General features: G+C 28.0%; 1 protein-coding gene across 2 annotated transcripts in view; it reads right to left on the reverse strand.

Moving 5' to 3' along the window:
• LOC136986200 (protein qui-1-like) overlaps positions 1-6289 on the reverse strand; it is a 94334-nt gene extending 88045 nt beyond the window's left edge. For both annotated transcript variants that reach the window (XM_067283684.1, XM_067283682.1), the window contains exon 1: positions 6244-6289. The gene's annotated coding sequence lies outside the window, so the exon portion shown is untranslated. The remainder of the gene's footprint in view (positions 1-6243) is intronic.
• Between the last annotated feature and the right edge of the window lie 10650 nt (positions 6290-16939).

Consider the following 16939-nt stretch of genomic DNA (forward strand, 5'->3'; position numbering starts at 1 on the left):
GTGAAGAAAATCCGGAAAATTCCTCGTGAAGCTCGTGAGGATCCTATTAGTGAGGCTCGAACCCACGACTAGTGTTTCCATAAAGATGGATACAATCATCTAAAACGGAAAGATGGCAAAAACGTTAAATAACATTATACAATTTGTCGTAACATTTAGTTTCTAACAACATTTTTCTAATTACTTTAAGATATTTACAGTTCAGACAGGCATCCAAACGAATTATTTCTAAATAGATCACGTGTCAATCAATACATTTAAAGAATTATTAATACATTGTATAATTTAAATATAATTCAATTAAATTAAGTTATAAACAAAACAAGAGTAAAGTTAATAAAGCATTCATTTAAAAATCGAATTAATTTGTTGATTTTTATCGAGTGACGACGACAACTGACTTAAGGTCTGTGTTTCGTACGGCTTCTTCACTTTTAGTAAAAGTAAACGAAGTGTCCATTATCATCGATAAAAGATTAACACAAAGCGTTAGAAAAATTTGTTTAGTTTTATCGGGAAATTTTGTCAGTAGTCATTTTAGATGCGTGTATCCAGTAGCCATGTGTAATAGCCTCCTTTTAGGAACAGCAGAGTTGTTTGCAGTGCAGCGTAAATGCACGGCTGTCACAGATACACGACATCATCATGTGACCTGACAGCCGCAGATGAAGAATAAAATCCTACAGATATATGTAGATGGACTACAGACACATGCAAATCCTCTATCTGTCGCTGTCAATTGATACAGACGTGATAAATAAAAGTTTGACAATTTTTTTCCCTTTAGTCACAATGGTTTTGAAAGGGAAGAGTGTCACACGGTGTAATTTAAAACTTTAGCTCTTGTTTCAGGCTATAATTTGTATAAAAGATTTATGAAGTAATGTTTTAAATTCGCGTTTAACATTATGGAACGTTTAGGATTTTATTTTTGGGGGAGATTTTTCATATGCAAATTTTACAAATAGGAGTGATGGATTCGGATTTAAATTTCACAGAAATATACGAGGTTTTTGTTATACTTAAAGAATATATATATATTTTTTCTATTTATTAATTTTACTTTTCCGGTTCTGTTATACATAACAGAGGGAATGTACTGTATAGCGAGCGGTCAAAAAATGACCTCCTAGATTTTTACATTTTTGGACTCAGGGGTTCTTGATACGTCGAGATATGCAAAAAAAATTGGAGGTTTTTTCTGTATGTGTGGATGTTAGTGTGCGTGTGGGGTCACGATTATCTTCGCCCTCTTTAAAGCTTAATAACTCCTGCGCTTTTTGTCGAAAGTTTCTTAAATTTTGCAGGGAGGTTTGTGTATTAGGGGGGTTGATGCTATTAAATTTTTATGGTTAAAGGGTTACGGGGTGGGGAGATAAAAGGGGTCGTATGTATCTTCAGTAGGATCCGACTTAATGACGATTTTACTCGTTATTAGCATTGAAAATTTTTTATAAAACTTATCCCTACTCTCAGAATAAAACTTTTTATCATTTTATAATAATTTAAAATATAAAAAGTTTTTAAATAAAATAGCATAACAGATGGCGCCACACACAATTTTGAATGTTGCCGGAAAAGTTAAGCAACTCGTTACTGGATTTTTAAATTCAGATTTAAAAGTTGAATAGCATCGATATATTTTATTGTAGGATATGTAAGTTATATCCTATTTTTTCTGTATGGCTTAAAAAAGCTAGGAATGACTCTTGCACGACTATCTCGACACTCGAATAGGAGATTAATTCCTTAACACCAAGAAGGAAGTTCGATAATTTTCAATTATAATTTCTAAAAAGTTAAAAATAAAAAAAATTAAATTAATAAAAAAATAAAAGATAAAAGAACACAAAAGCTTGTTTTTACTTTGGCATTTACACTTTTAAAAAATTGGGAGGAGTAAAATTTTCATTAAGTCTGACCCCACTCGAGATATGACCCTTACTCCTTCTATCTCCAACTCTGTCTTAAAATCTCCAAAATGTAGAAGCAGAAATGCCCCATATATAGAAGTGTACCTGCCAAATTTCAAAATGTTTGGTCCCTGGAAGCCTGAGATTTAGAGCAAAACACAAAGCAATGATTTGTGTGTGTGTTTGGAATCAGGAGACTTTAAAACGTCGAGAAATAGAAAATCTGGAGGATCAAAATTTGACCGATTACAATACTTTCCCTCTGTTATTTTAACAGGGAAAGTAATATAAAGTATTTTAAAAATAAAAAATAATAATTCATAAATTCTCTTTTAAAACCGAAAATCTCCGGATAAAAATATCGATTGGAATGACTACATTCACATTAACTTTTGTTTTTCACGAGTTTGAACTGATATACTGATTTTTTTAATACTAAAAAACAATTGTATTATTAAAAATGTAATTTATAAATTATATATTTAGTATCAATCTATTAAAACTTTTCCAAAAGATTCCTCATTCTTACCTTATGTATTAAACATATAGATTCGTCTCTGCTTGCTTGTCAAAGTTTAGAACTTCACTACAATCTTATGACAACTCAAATTAAAGAATGATATCTCGAATTACTGTATCGAAACTTCTACTATTCGACTTTCAAGAGAAGAAGAAAGACAAGTTGAAAGAAAGAGCCGAATTTAATTCGATGAAGTATATAAAATCGATAAGAAATATACTAATTGCTTATTGTGTAAAGTAATCTTCGGCATTAAAATTTTGAAAATCGAATGATTAGAATCTTTAAATATGCATAAATTTGATCTGATGAGAAAAAAATGACCTTGCTGGAATTGATGGAATATTACACGAAGCGGATGATCTATCAAATATTATTATAGATCTGTCTCATTGCCAAATACATCTTGTAATCTTCAATATTAACATCCATCATAGCAATTCATGACAGTAAAAGGTAGTAAAATGCACAATTTAGATAGCTTCATCAAGGTTTAACCCCCAAAATACCATCTACAGCTATACGATCATAAAATACAAGGAATATTGTCGCGCAAACTACGACTGTGTAAAGCACCCGATTGTCCATTAGGTACGTGAGGTACATGCCAAGAGGTCCCCCGTTTCGGGGCCCTAAAATTGGAAAGAAATGAAGTAATTTTACTGTAATTTATAAGTAATTCTATACTACAATTAGACGTTATTAGAATATGTTGTAAAATTATGTAGAGGGAACCCCCAATTGTTATGCATAGGGGCCTTGAAAGTTTTTAATTCTCCATTGATCAAAAAGTACATGAGAAGACAATTCGCTGATAAATATGAAAAAAATCTAATCTCATAATGGTAAAATGTGCTACAACGTCAATGTGTTGTGCTCATGGATATTCAGTTGCTTGACATTGATTTTTTAATAGATTATCTATAATACAATTATATAAAACTGATTGTTTAAGCGCTAATAAATGAAAAGGAAACAAAAATTTGGTGATAGGATAATTTAAAATCGCCCGCTGGCATATGAGCAAATCGTTAATTAGAACTGTTAATGAGCTGTATGAGATTAATTGATTTGTACACACTATTAAATCACACGTCAGATATATTTAGATGAATGTTTTGAATGGCTTTCTAATGGAAATTATTTTAATGAAACACGGCATCATTTAGAGGATTCTTTAGTTATCTATCATAATTAGCTTAAAGGAACCATTTTGTTCAAGAGTTTATGCTGTGCCTACAAAGGAAAAGTGCCAAAATACTCATTAATTTAACTTTAATTTATTACATCTCCAGTCAATTTAATAAAGTTATGTTAAATGTAATTTATAGATTTGTGTACAGCTGGAATTATTGGACATTCCTCTTTGATTTGATATGTTTTAAAGTATGGAGAGGCCTCACCTCATAGGTTATATCCACGAGTATACACGATTTTTGCTTAATTAATTAGGTTAGTAATTTATGCATTTTCTTGTAGATTATATAATAAAATTTACTACAAAGTAGGCATTAATATAAGAAAGGGGCATAAAAGCAGTGTTTTTCAACCTTTCTTCACTCATGTACAGTACCATTGCGCCTTCTTATGTAACTCTACGGGTGCGTGTACCACTGGTTGAGAACTGCCGGTGTATAACATTTAGAAACACGCAAAATTTACAAACAAATGGGATAGTTTAAGCCTATGTAAACCGATAGAGTAAAATTGAAGATGTTGCGGAATAGCAAGATTAATGAAGATAACAGTTAATCACTATCAAACTATTAAAATTCGTCCAGTATAATAACAGTTCTAAATAAGATTACAGTATTTTAAAATGCTTAAAGCTTCCTTTAAAAGAAGCAGATTAATAATTAAATATTCGATAAGTGAATATTTACAACCATTAAAAGAGCAAAAATTATTCAAAATGGCGACCAATAACACAATGCAAAATATTTATGAAATTGCACATCATTTGACGGACGAAATATTTACTAAATTTAAACAAAAGATCTCAATTAAATTAAGAAAAATAATATTTTAGCTCCTACTTATTCCCTGTTACATATTAATAATAATAATAAATAAAATAACAGCATACGTGCTGCATATTTATCAACTATCAACTGATATTTGCAATTATTTCACACTGTTTTCCTCTTTCTCTCTCTCTCTCTCTCTCTCTATATATATATATATATATATATATATTCGCTTGTTTTTTATATATAAAACAACGGTTTGTCTCACTAGAATTGAATAAAAATGAATTCCCATCCCATATCTAAAGTTCTATTCAATGCGTTATTCAGAAGATATAAGATAAAGATATAAAGAAGTATACAGAGCTTCACATACAGACATTTTTTTTCTCTTATTTTACTCCACTTTTAACATAAAAAAAATAAAATTTAGTAACTCGAATCTATAGAAAATTATAAGGAAAATTTGCTACGTCTTTGCGTGTATCCATTTCTTTTATTGCTTAAAAAATAATTCATTAAAGAAAAATTTAATTTTGAGAACTTAAATATCTATCAGAAACTCATTAAAAATCTTCGAGGATCATCTATAAAAAATAATTTAAAAAAAGAATAATAAAAAAAAAAGAGAGAGAACGTTTATTGAAAATGCTCTTTTTTTATAGGACCAACTTCATATCGAATTCCTGAATAATATTTCACAAAGAAAAAAAAATTCGAGTTTAATAAAATTATTAAACTTTGATGACTTAAAACGAAATAAAAAAGAATAATCTTCAATAAATCCTTTAAGTAATTTTATAATATTAATTTTAAATCTAATAAGTTAATTATAAAAGTCTTAAAATATATTTTATTACGATCAAATCTCTGAAAGACGGCCAATACGGATACTGTACATTAAAAAATGGACGTTGTTCGGAGGTTTTTGTATGCTTTTTTTTTGTTTTTGGTTTAAAAGTTAGCAAGAATGGCTGCTGTTTACAGGTGGTCGTGTTTTAGAGGTTATCTTGTAAGCATTTGTTTTTTTTTTTGTTTTTAAAAGATGGCCGCCGTTTAGAGGTGGTCGTTATGGGAGGTTCGACTGTATCAATTTCAATCGAATTTTTTTTTTTCTATAAATTTGAATATTTTTAAACATATTTAAATAAAGTAAAATTTTAAATTTTAAAAAGAAAATAAAAATAAATTAAAATTAAAATTTTCGTAAAAATAAAACAATTTTTTACATTAAAAAATTAATTTCTGCATGAATTTTTATCCAAATTAGATATAATTAAACGCAAAGAAATAATTCGTAAATTCGGTAATTTTAATTAAAAAAAAAAAAAATAGAAAAAAATCAGTTTGCCAGTCGATAAACACCGAAGAAACAAACAAATTTTTACAATTAAAAATCGTATAAACGGAAGCGAAAAGAGGAAAATTCAGGGTAGGAAACCGATAGAAGAAGTAATTCTGACGGTACTAAAACCATAAAAGTAGTTAAAATCTTTGTTAAGTAATTAATTTTTCTGGTAGAAAATTAATTTAAGAGAAGCAGAGTTTCTATATTTAGCAAATGTTTCATTACCTCTTCGTGTCAGCTTTGCTACTTTTTCAATTTTGTACCTGTACAGGTTGACAGATTAATACAGGGGGGAAAAATCGATCACTCACTTTAAGCATTATTCGACAATTTTAAAAATTATATTTAAAAAAACACACACACTCTCTCACACACACACACACACACACACACATCAATTATTAATTTAGTAATTTTTTATAGAGAATTTCACGGTTTAAGTAAGGAAATTTAGTTATATTAGTGTTAAAGGACAGAGGAGAAGCACTCACTCACCCAATAGTGGAACCGTTGCAAAGCTGTTGTACAGAGTGAAGGTTTGCAACCCGAGTGCAACTGTTGCGCATGCGTTGTTGTTTATGCCTCCTCTCCAGAGATTTGTCCGCTTATTCTTACCTTTACCGGCAACAAAAATATAACAATAATATAAAGCTTAATAAAGGAAAAACAAAATGGCGTCGATTAAAATATCTCTGAACAATTTTTAAACAATTTAATAATGGATTAATATTGTTTTTCTGAGCTTAAGTTCTAATACGTTTCTCATTTTGTACACGTACAAGTGTATTAATACGAGCGTAAATTGTATTTATAGTTATAATATTTTTAAAAATGTGTATTAAATCTGGATTAAAAAATATATTAGTGATTTATTTATACACTAGATGGCGGGATGGTTAAAATTATAATATTTATTATAAATTATAATAAAATAAAATTAGACTTTATTAATTTATATAAATATTATAAAGCTGATTTTTTTTTTTTTAAATAAAGGCTTCGAATAGAGGCTTTATTTAGATTTGTTGAGGCCCTAAAATATAATATATGGGCCTTCTCTCCATTTAAAAACGTGAGGTCGTAAGATATAAAAAGATAAACTCCTCCATTTAAAAGCATGTGGTCTCAACATATAATACTTAAGAGGCCTTCTCCTCCCTTTAAAGGTCCTAAGATATAATAAATGCTGCCTTCCCTCCGTTTAAAAGCATATACTGTATAAGAGGCTTTCTCTTTCCATTTAAAAACGTGAGGCACTAAGATATGAGGCCTCACCTCCATTGAAAAGCGCGAAGTCCTAAGCAGTAGCTTAGTTTACAATAAAACTGGCTGTGATTTGAAAGGATATCCATTTAAATAATTAACTTAAGTATAGAATAAATGTGATAAATTATATTTCCTCAATTAGTACTGTTTTTTTCTACGTTAAATTCGTGATTTTACAAGTATTTCTTTATTAAAAGAGCCCATTAATCAAGTGGTTTATAATAGTAGGCTCAATACATTTGTCAGAATAACAGGATAAATGAAGCAGTTAGGTCCAAAACTGCAAAGCAAACCTTGATCCTCCACACACGATATATGAACATGTAAATCGCATGATATATGAAGATGCACGCATCCAAACCATAAAGAAATTTCAGCTTATAAGAAGAATGTGGCCATAGAAGAAGAGAAAATAAAGTATTTTATTAAAATAAAAAGGCGAAATTACCTGTTAACAGAAATTTCTATTGCCTTTCGTCAATTACAAGTTACTCAAATTACAACTTGCAATTATTCTTATTACCCATTAAGTAATTAAATACGCTCTTATAGAAAAAATTTTAGGTTTTATTCGGTAATTTATATTATTATATTCAATTTGATATGCTTAAATTAATATAGAAAAATTATTTTTAACCTAAAGAATTAAGTTAATTAAATTTCTGGAATAATTATTTTAATTATAGATTTTGAAATAATTAGAATTTAATTATTGTTTTTATGTTAAATTGTCTTATAAAATAAAGTCTCATATTTTAATTATTTTTTAAAAATTTAATTTTAAAAATATTTTTATTACAGTACGTGAGCCGCATCCAGTGTATATATATATTTATTTATATATAAGGAAAATTAAATAAAATTGTAATAGTATATATAAGGATAAATACTATCTGAGGTGTTGGCTTGATAAGGATGGTGCTTATCCTTGTCGATATAAATTATATAACAGAAACTAGGTTAAATTCTGAAGACATTCGTGTCAATTTATCACTAATTTAATATTAATTCTATCCTAAAACAAATAAAGAACTTGAAAATTATTTTATATGCACGTTTTATCTTCTTTTCATATATAAAGCGCAGTTATTTAAGTATAATTAACTGAATTTTCCTTCTAATATTTAAAAGTTGATTCCATTTATAATTATTCTCAAATTTAAACGTATTTAAAAATCATTTATTTTTTAAAAATTGGCAATTTTATAAAATAAAAATTCTCCCAAAATAAATAGTTTTTCGAAAGTGTAGAGCGTGATGGACAGAAATAGAAATATATAAATATTTTCTAGGAACTTGTAGAACAAGTATTTCACACTCCAATTATAGGAAAAGGTTGAATTTATAGAGAAAATCAAATATAAAATTATAAATATACGATTGACCTAGATTTAGGGTGTTTTAATTTAACAAAAGTAAGGTTTATCTGTAGGGTGACGTCACAGTGATAAGTAATACTCTAAATTTACATACAACAGCGCTTCTTTTAATATGTTAAAACTGTTCTTTATCAAAAGACAGCATCAATAATCGATTCGGATCGAGATGGAAGGAATGTGTTTGATCGATTTATATCCAGTACACATGACGTCACGTAATAAAGTTCTTCTACCCTACAAATGGAGAAAGGGGGAGGATGAATTATGCTAACAGATTGAACTGCTCACCTGCCTCAAGGGGATCAAAGACCAAATTGAAAATATATATCAGAGTAAATAATATTTATGCAATAGTTCCACTGCAAGAAGATAATTTTAAAGGCACAAGTGAAGTATTTTCGAACAGAATTTTTAACTTTCCAACACGAATTCTCCTCCATTACACTTGTAATTTTTCTTTTCTTTTTTTTATGTGAGAGACTTTTATTAAAATTGCAATTCAGAAATGAATTTAAGCGCTTCGCCTTAAGATAAGTCGAGGAAACATCCATATAAAGGTCCATTATTGACGTGTCAAAATTATCAAAGTGGAATCATCTACTTATTATTCGAGAAGGAGAATGTAATTCAGTTAACGTATTGTACAATGTCGTGTATATGAATAGGTGGGAAGACAAAAATAAGGATCAATATTTGAATACAATTCTTGGGCAATCAACTTGCGATTCTATGTCTTCGTTTATTTTGTTGACGTAAAGAAGAGCTTGTGTTAATTAAATCGAAGTTCTTGACACGTTTCACGTACTCGTTTTAATTTTTACTTTAAAGAACCATCCAATATTTTTTGCATTTTTGAACTCAGTGAACTTTGAAACGTCGAGAAATGCAAAAAAATTGAGGGATTTTTTGCTTGGATGGAGGTTAGTGTGTGGGGGGAACGATTTTGTTCATCTATTTTGAAGCTTAATAACTCCCGTGTCGTTTGACGAAAATTTCTGAAATTTTGCAGGGAGGTTCGTGTATCAGGGAGATTGAAGCTATTAAACTTTGGTGGTTAAAAGTAAAGTGAATGGGGAAATAGAAGGGAATAATTTGTCTCGAGTGAGGTAGGACTTAATGACGATTTTACTCGTTATTAGCATTTACAATTTTTTTTATAAAACTCATCTCTACCCTCAAAATTAAGCTTTTAGCATTTTAATGGATAAAACTATTTTTTCGTTATTAAATAATTGTTTAACAATAAAATTTATTGTGTTTTTTTAAAGGATATTGTTTCTGCGGATGGAGAAAATCAATTTACAATTGTGTTTTGTTTTCCAATAAACATGGCTGAATTAAATTAAGGTAACGGAATATTGTTGCTTAAAATCGAGGAATTAAATAATCTTTGCTTGTAATTTCATAAAAGTTGAATTGTTATTTGTAAAAAATGCTTTAATAACCATTACAACAAAACAAAACATATATATTTTTATACGGTTAATGCTTAAAATAGTTTATCATTAGTTTTAATTGTTTTATTTGGGCAGACACACGAATAACTTATTCTAAATTGAATAAAATTTTGATGGAAAACTGCTTTAATTAAATTAAATTTCAATTTTTGACTCGAAATACTATTATTCATTTGTTATTTAAACAATTATTTGTAATTTTGTATCACATACGTATACAGCGTGTAATATAATTAAACATATAATTTATAAAGGATGAGAATGAAATAGAAATAACAGTAAAAATATATGTAGAGATGAATATATAGAATATTTCAGCAAAATTATAAGAAAATGTTAAAAAAATATTTGTTAAAATCAAAATAAATTTAAGTATACTTTACCCAAGTCTAATGTGTTTCTGAACTTGTTAATTATGTTATAAAATATATTTCTATCCAATTTAAGATATAATTAAATATTATTTTATTAATAAAATGATACTAAATTGTTATTCTGATCTGAGAAAAATAATTTTAAATTAGTTTTTAAAGTTAATATCACTACTTTTTTGTTATTGTCACATGCAATGTCACTTATTTTAATGTCTTATAAACAAACTATTAAAATTTCACAAACACTGATGCCAAATCGAGATTCGAACCCGTAACCTGATAAAGTTAAAACAACACCTTAAAACATTCGTCTGCCAGATTCTAACGTGGAAACAGAAAAAAATAAGCATGTTATAGATGGATTTTTGTGTAATTCTGTAATATGTCTGGTATAATTTCCTGCAACTAAATTATCCTTGATAAAAATGGAATACCCTTGGTTAAATGCCAGTGACATAATTATGTTATTTACTGGACTATATCGGTAACATTTTCCTCTATCAATCGTAATGAAGATAATCGTAACTGTACATTAATTTCCGTTTAAAATTTAATAAAATTTTTGGCAATAATTCCAATAAATTTGGCAGACGACCACTCTAGCAAAAATTTTTACTCTTAAATTTATTTTTTCTACGTTCTTTATAGCTATTATATATAATAACAGATCGTTGAATATTTTTAGAATTATATTTATTGTAATTTTATTACAGTTATTATCAATTTTTCAAGGGAGAATTTTTATTTTTATGTAATATATACGAATTTTTGATAATAAATTGATCATTTAAAACAAAAATGTTCATTTTTATGATGATATGAAATCAAATTGATACTGATATCAATAGCAGTAGTTAAGTAGTAGTGTAGGAATGACGTATTTATGCCACCACCTCATAAAATAATGCCCTAAAATGCCGTTCTAAAATGGTAATAATGCCCTCAGTTCTATTTATAGAGATAGGAAGAGCACAGAAAGAGCCTTTCGAATGCCAAAATAAGCATTCATTTATTGATTCTTTGAGGCCTTAGTAAATTAAAAAGTAAATAAAAAATAGCATTAAAATTTGTGTTGCATTTTAACGCCGACAAAAAAAATAAAAGTAATTTTTTTAATATTACAAAGAAATTAAATGAATAATTTGTAATAAATATTTTCAGACACCCTCATAGAGATTTTATTAAGAAGCCTTCCACATTTAGGCGCTAGTAGGGTCCCAGGAAATCTGATAAAAGCCAGTAGGAGTTTAGGAAATATGGTAGGAGATAGGTATGAGTCCAGGACATGCAGTAGGAATTAGTAAGTACCCATATCTGATAGGAGCTAGTAAGGGAACACAACATCTCATAAGAACAAGTAGGAGTCTATGACATCTCGTAGGAACCAGTAGCTAACCTAAGACATGTCATAGGAGCCAGCAGAAGTGAATTGCCTTGTTTTAGAATTGCCATAACTAAACTACATAACATTAAACCAACCTATATATATATATATTTTTTCAAAATAGAATCTCAAAATTTTATTGATGTTTTGTCAAATATTAAATTCGTCAATATCTAATTTGACTTATTTGAATTTTTTCATAAGTATATCAGTTTTATATAATTCATAAAGAAGAAGATCTCTTGAAGAAAATGCTACTGAAACATATAAAAATACGAATGTATAAATAGAAAGAGTTTTTTAAAATAAGTTTACCTATTTCTATTTAAATTTCTGGATGTATGATATTGAAATTCAAGAATAAAATCATCCATCCAAAGTATTGGATAAGTTCTTTTACTCAAAAGATAGCTTCTTCTATGTCAAATAATGGTATTGATATCATGCAAAAGTCAAACTTCTAGTTTATTTAGGTCCCTGTATAACTTCTTCTACATATAATAACATTGTAAAACTTATGTATATTATAAATTCTGCATGAACATATATTATTTTTGAGGAATTCATGAAGAATTAATCATGTTCTGACACCTTTAAGATGCTGATAATTAAACAAGTTGGGATAAGTTTCGTGATATATTGGATTTTACAATGCAAAGTATCGTATTACAAGTATCGATTAGTTTTAGTTTTCAACTGTGCTACTCTCTCTCTCTTAACAGCTGAATTTATAACTTAAAACAGGTAATTATCCTTTGACGAATGAGTCACTCATTGCTGGATTCCAATTGCCACTTTGCGTGAATGTACAACATTAAAATTCTTTCCATTTACGATACACAAATTGCGCGGATTGCTTTACCTTTTCTAAAAAATTTTTAAAACTTTTATAAGTTTAAAATTGAAAATAAGTATTTTAATTTAAAAAAAAACACAAGTCAAATCTCCGAATAAAGATCACTGGAGGTAACATAAAAAATGCTCGATGTTGGGAGGTTATTTTATAGTCATTTTATCTTCAGAAACGTTCATGAAAAAGTGGTCGCTGTCCAGAGGTTACCGTTGTTTGGGGGTTATTTTATACGTACTTGTGTTCAAAAAAGTTCTTCCAAAATGGCTGCTGTTTAGAAACGTTCGTTGCTGGCAGGTGGCCGTTATTGGAAGTTCGACTTTATTTCTAAATTATAAACATATATTTACTTATTTATTTATAGTTTTTAGTACATTTTTTATAATTTGTATTTTGTCTTTATCAATTTTCAATTTTTGCGTGTTCGTATATATATATATAGACTACACACTAAGTCACGTTATTTTCTACTTTATACACATAGATACTGGTCAAAATTTCTATTTAATAAAATGTATTTCTCTCTAACAAACCTGTCTATCACGCTAGCACCCCGATATATTAAGTAAAAATCGTTTAATATTGAATATGTATCGATCAGCAACGATGTACAATAGTTGTACGAGTTCTTTACTCATTGATATATCAAATATAACAATATGGTAACATGCAATGTTGCGATTCTGTCACGCAATATTGCGGTATTCCTTAACAACAATCCCTATCAGTAGGTCACGTATCTCTGTTTCTTCGTCTCTCACGCGAGTGTATTAGTAGAAAGTAGAGAAATTCTCTACAGCATAAATCCGAGTTTCTACTTTGAAGGAAGACTATCCCTTAATGTGTTTAAATCATTAGAAATAATTGGAAATGATATTATCATCGGGAATCAATCATTCTCTTGTGTCACAATAGATTTAGGATATTTGCCGTTCTAAGAATAGAACATGATGAAGTTTTTCGATAACGTTTGTGTCTTCTATAATTGCTCTACCATTTGAAGTTATAAGAACAAAAGGCCAGATATTTCGGTGAGCCTTCTAAATCTAGAAGAACATTTTTTGAAGTTATGCGGCCCCTTCGTTAATTATCATGCTTAATTGAATAATAATGCACTAAACTTAAATTATCAGAAATTGTTTAGGGGTGAAGTCAGGGGAGGGAGTAGGTATCCAAATTTTATGGTAGCTTATATTTTCCATAGATTCCTAGAGAGTAACTATATCAAATTGGTTTATATCGAACAGAGGGCTTAGGAGATGACAGGGGAGTGTCAATGTGTTATGATAGATCATATTTTCCGGTTTCCTACAGAGTAAGTATGAAAAATTCGGTGCATATCGGTTAGAAAGTTTAAGAGTTAATAGGGAACAGACGGACATACATACAATCTGTTTTACATAATTTTGTAGATCGATTTACACGCTATACACATATATTTACTTGATTCATTGCGTTTGTGTAATTAGGATCATTTCTAACCACGGACTATACCAATTTCACGCCATATTTATTTTATTCTTTACGAAAATTAATAAAGTAACATAAAATAAAAAAAAATTCTCAAATTCCTTAAAACAAAAGAAATATTCTTAAAAACGATCGATATCAAGCGAATAAAGTACTCGATACTGATTTTTAATATATTTGAAATAATACATAACATGAAAACGTATTTTTTTTATACTTTTCTATATTTGCTTTGATGGTTAATTGAATGCCAAAAGTAAGAACTTCTTCATTCGAGGCTTTCCAATTGCTTTTGCATCATAAATTCATGAATTTTTATTGAATAATGGCATAAAATATGCTAAGATATTCAACATAGAATGTGGAGAAAATCGAATTTACCGTGCTATTGACGATACAACAATAGAGATAGTCAATGAATAGCAATGTGGTCAAACTCTGACCGCATTCCTATTCATTATTGATGAACTCTTTCAGTTATACTAAAGAAAAGTCTCTAAAAGCACAAACATTTTCTTAAATTGTAGTGAATAATGAATTTTATTCTCTCTTCCATATACATTTAGAATAATTAATTTATCAGTTCCAGCCATTTTTCAATATTAAACAAACGATTATTCTTTTAAATAATTCTTCTTCTTACCACCAAAAGTGATATTATATATACGAAACTTAATTATTCAACAATTTAAATGAATAAATCGATTTTTAAATTGCTAAATATCGAATTCTAACGTAATTGAAATTAAAATTTGTAGAGTTCTATTTAAGTAAAATCAAGAAAAATTCTTTATTCCATCATTTTAAATCATGTAAACAACCGAAGAACATACTGTAACGCTAGTTTTATACTTAAATAAAGAGGTCAGTTTCAGAAATTTAAATATAATTTTGTAATATAGTAGCTTTAAAATAGAAGTAATTCGGTTTTAAAAAAATTCTCTTAAGCTTTTTCAGTTAATTAATAATAAAAAAGTAAACTATTTTTCACAGAAAATAATTCCTTAATAAGTATCTTGTTATATTCATGTTAAAAGTTTTTGATAAGTATCGGTTTCCATGTACTGTACTTTGAAGAAGCTCTCAGAAAAAATATAATGAAAAAGAGTTTTATTTAAGCATATAAAATCTTCTTCCTATTCTATGTAATTATTTTATATAAAAATATATATTTTTAAATATTTTATTCTGTGTTATTAACATGGAAACCTCAACTGATGTTTATGAATTAAAACATTTCTAAACCTAAATAATAATTTATGGAAATCTTTAGATGTCTGTCTGTTTGTCTGTGCAAATATTTTAATTTAAAATTTAATAAATTTAAAATTAATCAATAAGAAAAATTAATTTATCTTCGATAATCTAAGCATAGAGTGACTATATTATTTAGCACAGTTAAACAATGGCTAAACTTAGATTATTTTAAAAAATTATTTTATATACTGAATCAAAAGACGTATTAAATGGTTGAATTTAAATTTTATTCAATAGCAAACGAATATATTTATTTTTTAAATACAATTAATATAAATTGACTAGGAAGCCATCATTACGGCTTATAAAATCAATTTTTGATATTTACAGAACAATTAAACGATTATTCTTCGTCCTTAACAGTCGATTATCTAATTAAAATTTATTTTTTTAATCGGTAAAATCATTTTCTTATAAATTAAATATGAAATTTCATATATTGTACATATTTACGTACAGAATATGTACATGTTCTTATTATTTACAAACTTATACGTGTTGTCTGAAACTTAAAATTAATGATATGAATGCTTTAATATATCTTGAAATTCACACATATATAATTGATACTTGTACAGAAATTCATCTAATTTTCATTAAAATAATTATCAAAATATACGAAGAATATCAGCTTTTTATTACAGAAATTATTCTACTGTCTTAAATATAAAACGGTGTGCAAATTTTTATTCAAAGTTGTGAAAAAGGAAATAATTAAACCAATAAAATAAACAGTATTTTATTTTTCTTTCTGTAGCTTGTAACTTCTGAAGAGAGCAAACAAAGGTAGTAAATGGGCGATAAAAAACGAACAAGGCGACTCATCAACCGAGTTATCCAGAAATTTAATGTACAGAAATTTAAGAAAACTTGTTAAATGTCTGTATTATCGTCTGCACAACTTTCTCCTGCTCTTTTTCCACGCCATGTTCCAAAACGATCTCATAGAAACGGTTTCTTGATCGATCACCTTTGATTGACTCTCGTCACGATCACTCGAGCGGATATTTACATCTTCCACCTTATTGCTTTCCAATGTTTGTAATATTAAGTACACGTTAATCAATTTTTTAAATAATAAACATCGTTAACATCAATAAAACTTAGTAAAAATTTGAATAGTTAAGTTTATATTCTTATAGAAAAAAAAATGCTGAGTGAATAATTGAATACGTCGATCATACCAACAAAGCACAAGAAATCTCAACGAAGTAAACTTATACAAATTATTTTCGAACAGAAAATTAAAAATAATATTTACAGGGGAAAAAACAATAATTTGGCGTTGTAAAAATTACTTATTTCGAAAAAATCTTTTCATTGTTAACTGGAAAATAAAGAAAAATTGCAGCAGATAAAGCGGTGGAGATTGAATGCGGCATTGGTCGTTGTTGGAATTGATAACTCTTAGATCGAGCATATCTTTTAGTTGGTTAGATGACAGCTTATTATGTCTTCGTCAAAAGCAGCTGCCCTGTTGACTGCTCACACACATCTTCATGTGATGACGGTCAGCCTACCAAGCAGGAAATTAAAGAATGTTGACAATGTTCACCCCCAGTACACAAGTAACAATAATAATACCCAAGCGACATGATAAAGATAACTGAGTTTTTTGTTGTAAATTTATACATTTTCTAAATTATATAGTAACGGTATTATTAAAATTTTCTATAGTTAATTTTAGAAAAGAAATTTATAAATAGAAAATTCTGAAAAGTATCGAGAAACGTCACAGTATAAGTTTAAATTTG

The sequence above is a fragment of the Centruroides vittatus genome, unplaced genomic scaffold (assembly GCF_030686945.1).
Source record: "Centruroides vittatus isolate TY-2023 unplaced genomic scaffold, ASM3068694v2 scaffold_1015, whole genome shotgun sequence".
Lineage (NCBI taxonomy): Eukaryota > Metazoa > Arthropoda > Arachnida > Scorpiones > Buthidae > Centruroides > Centruroides vittatus.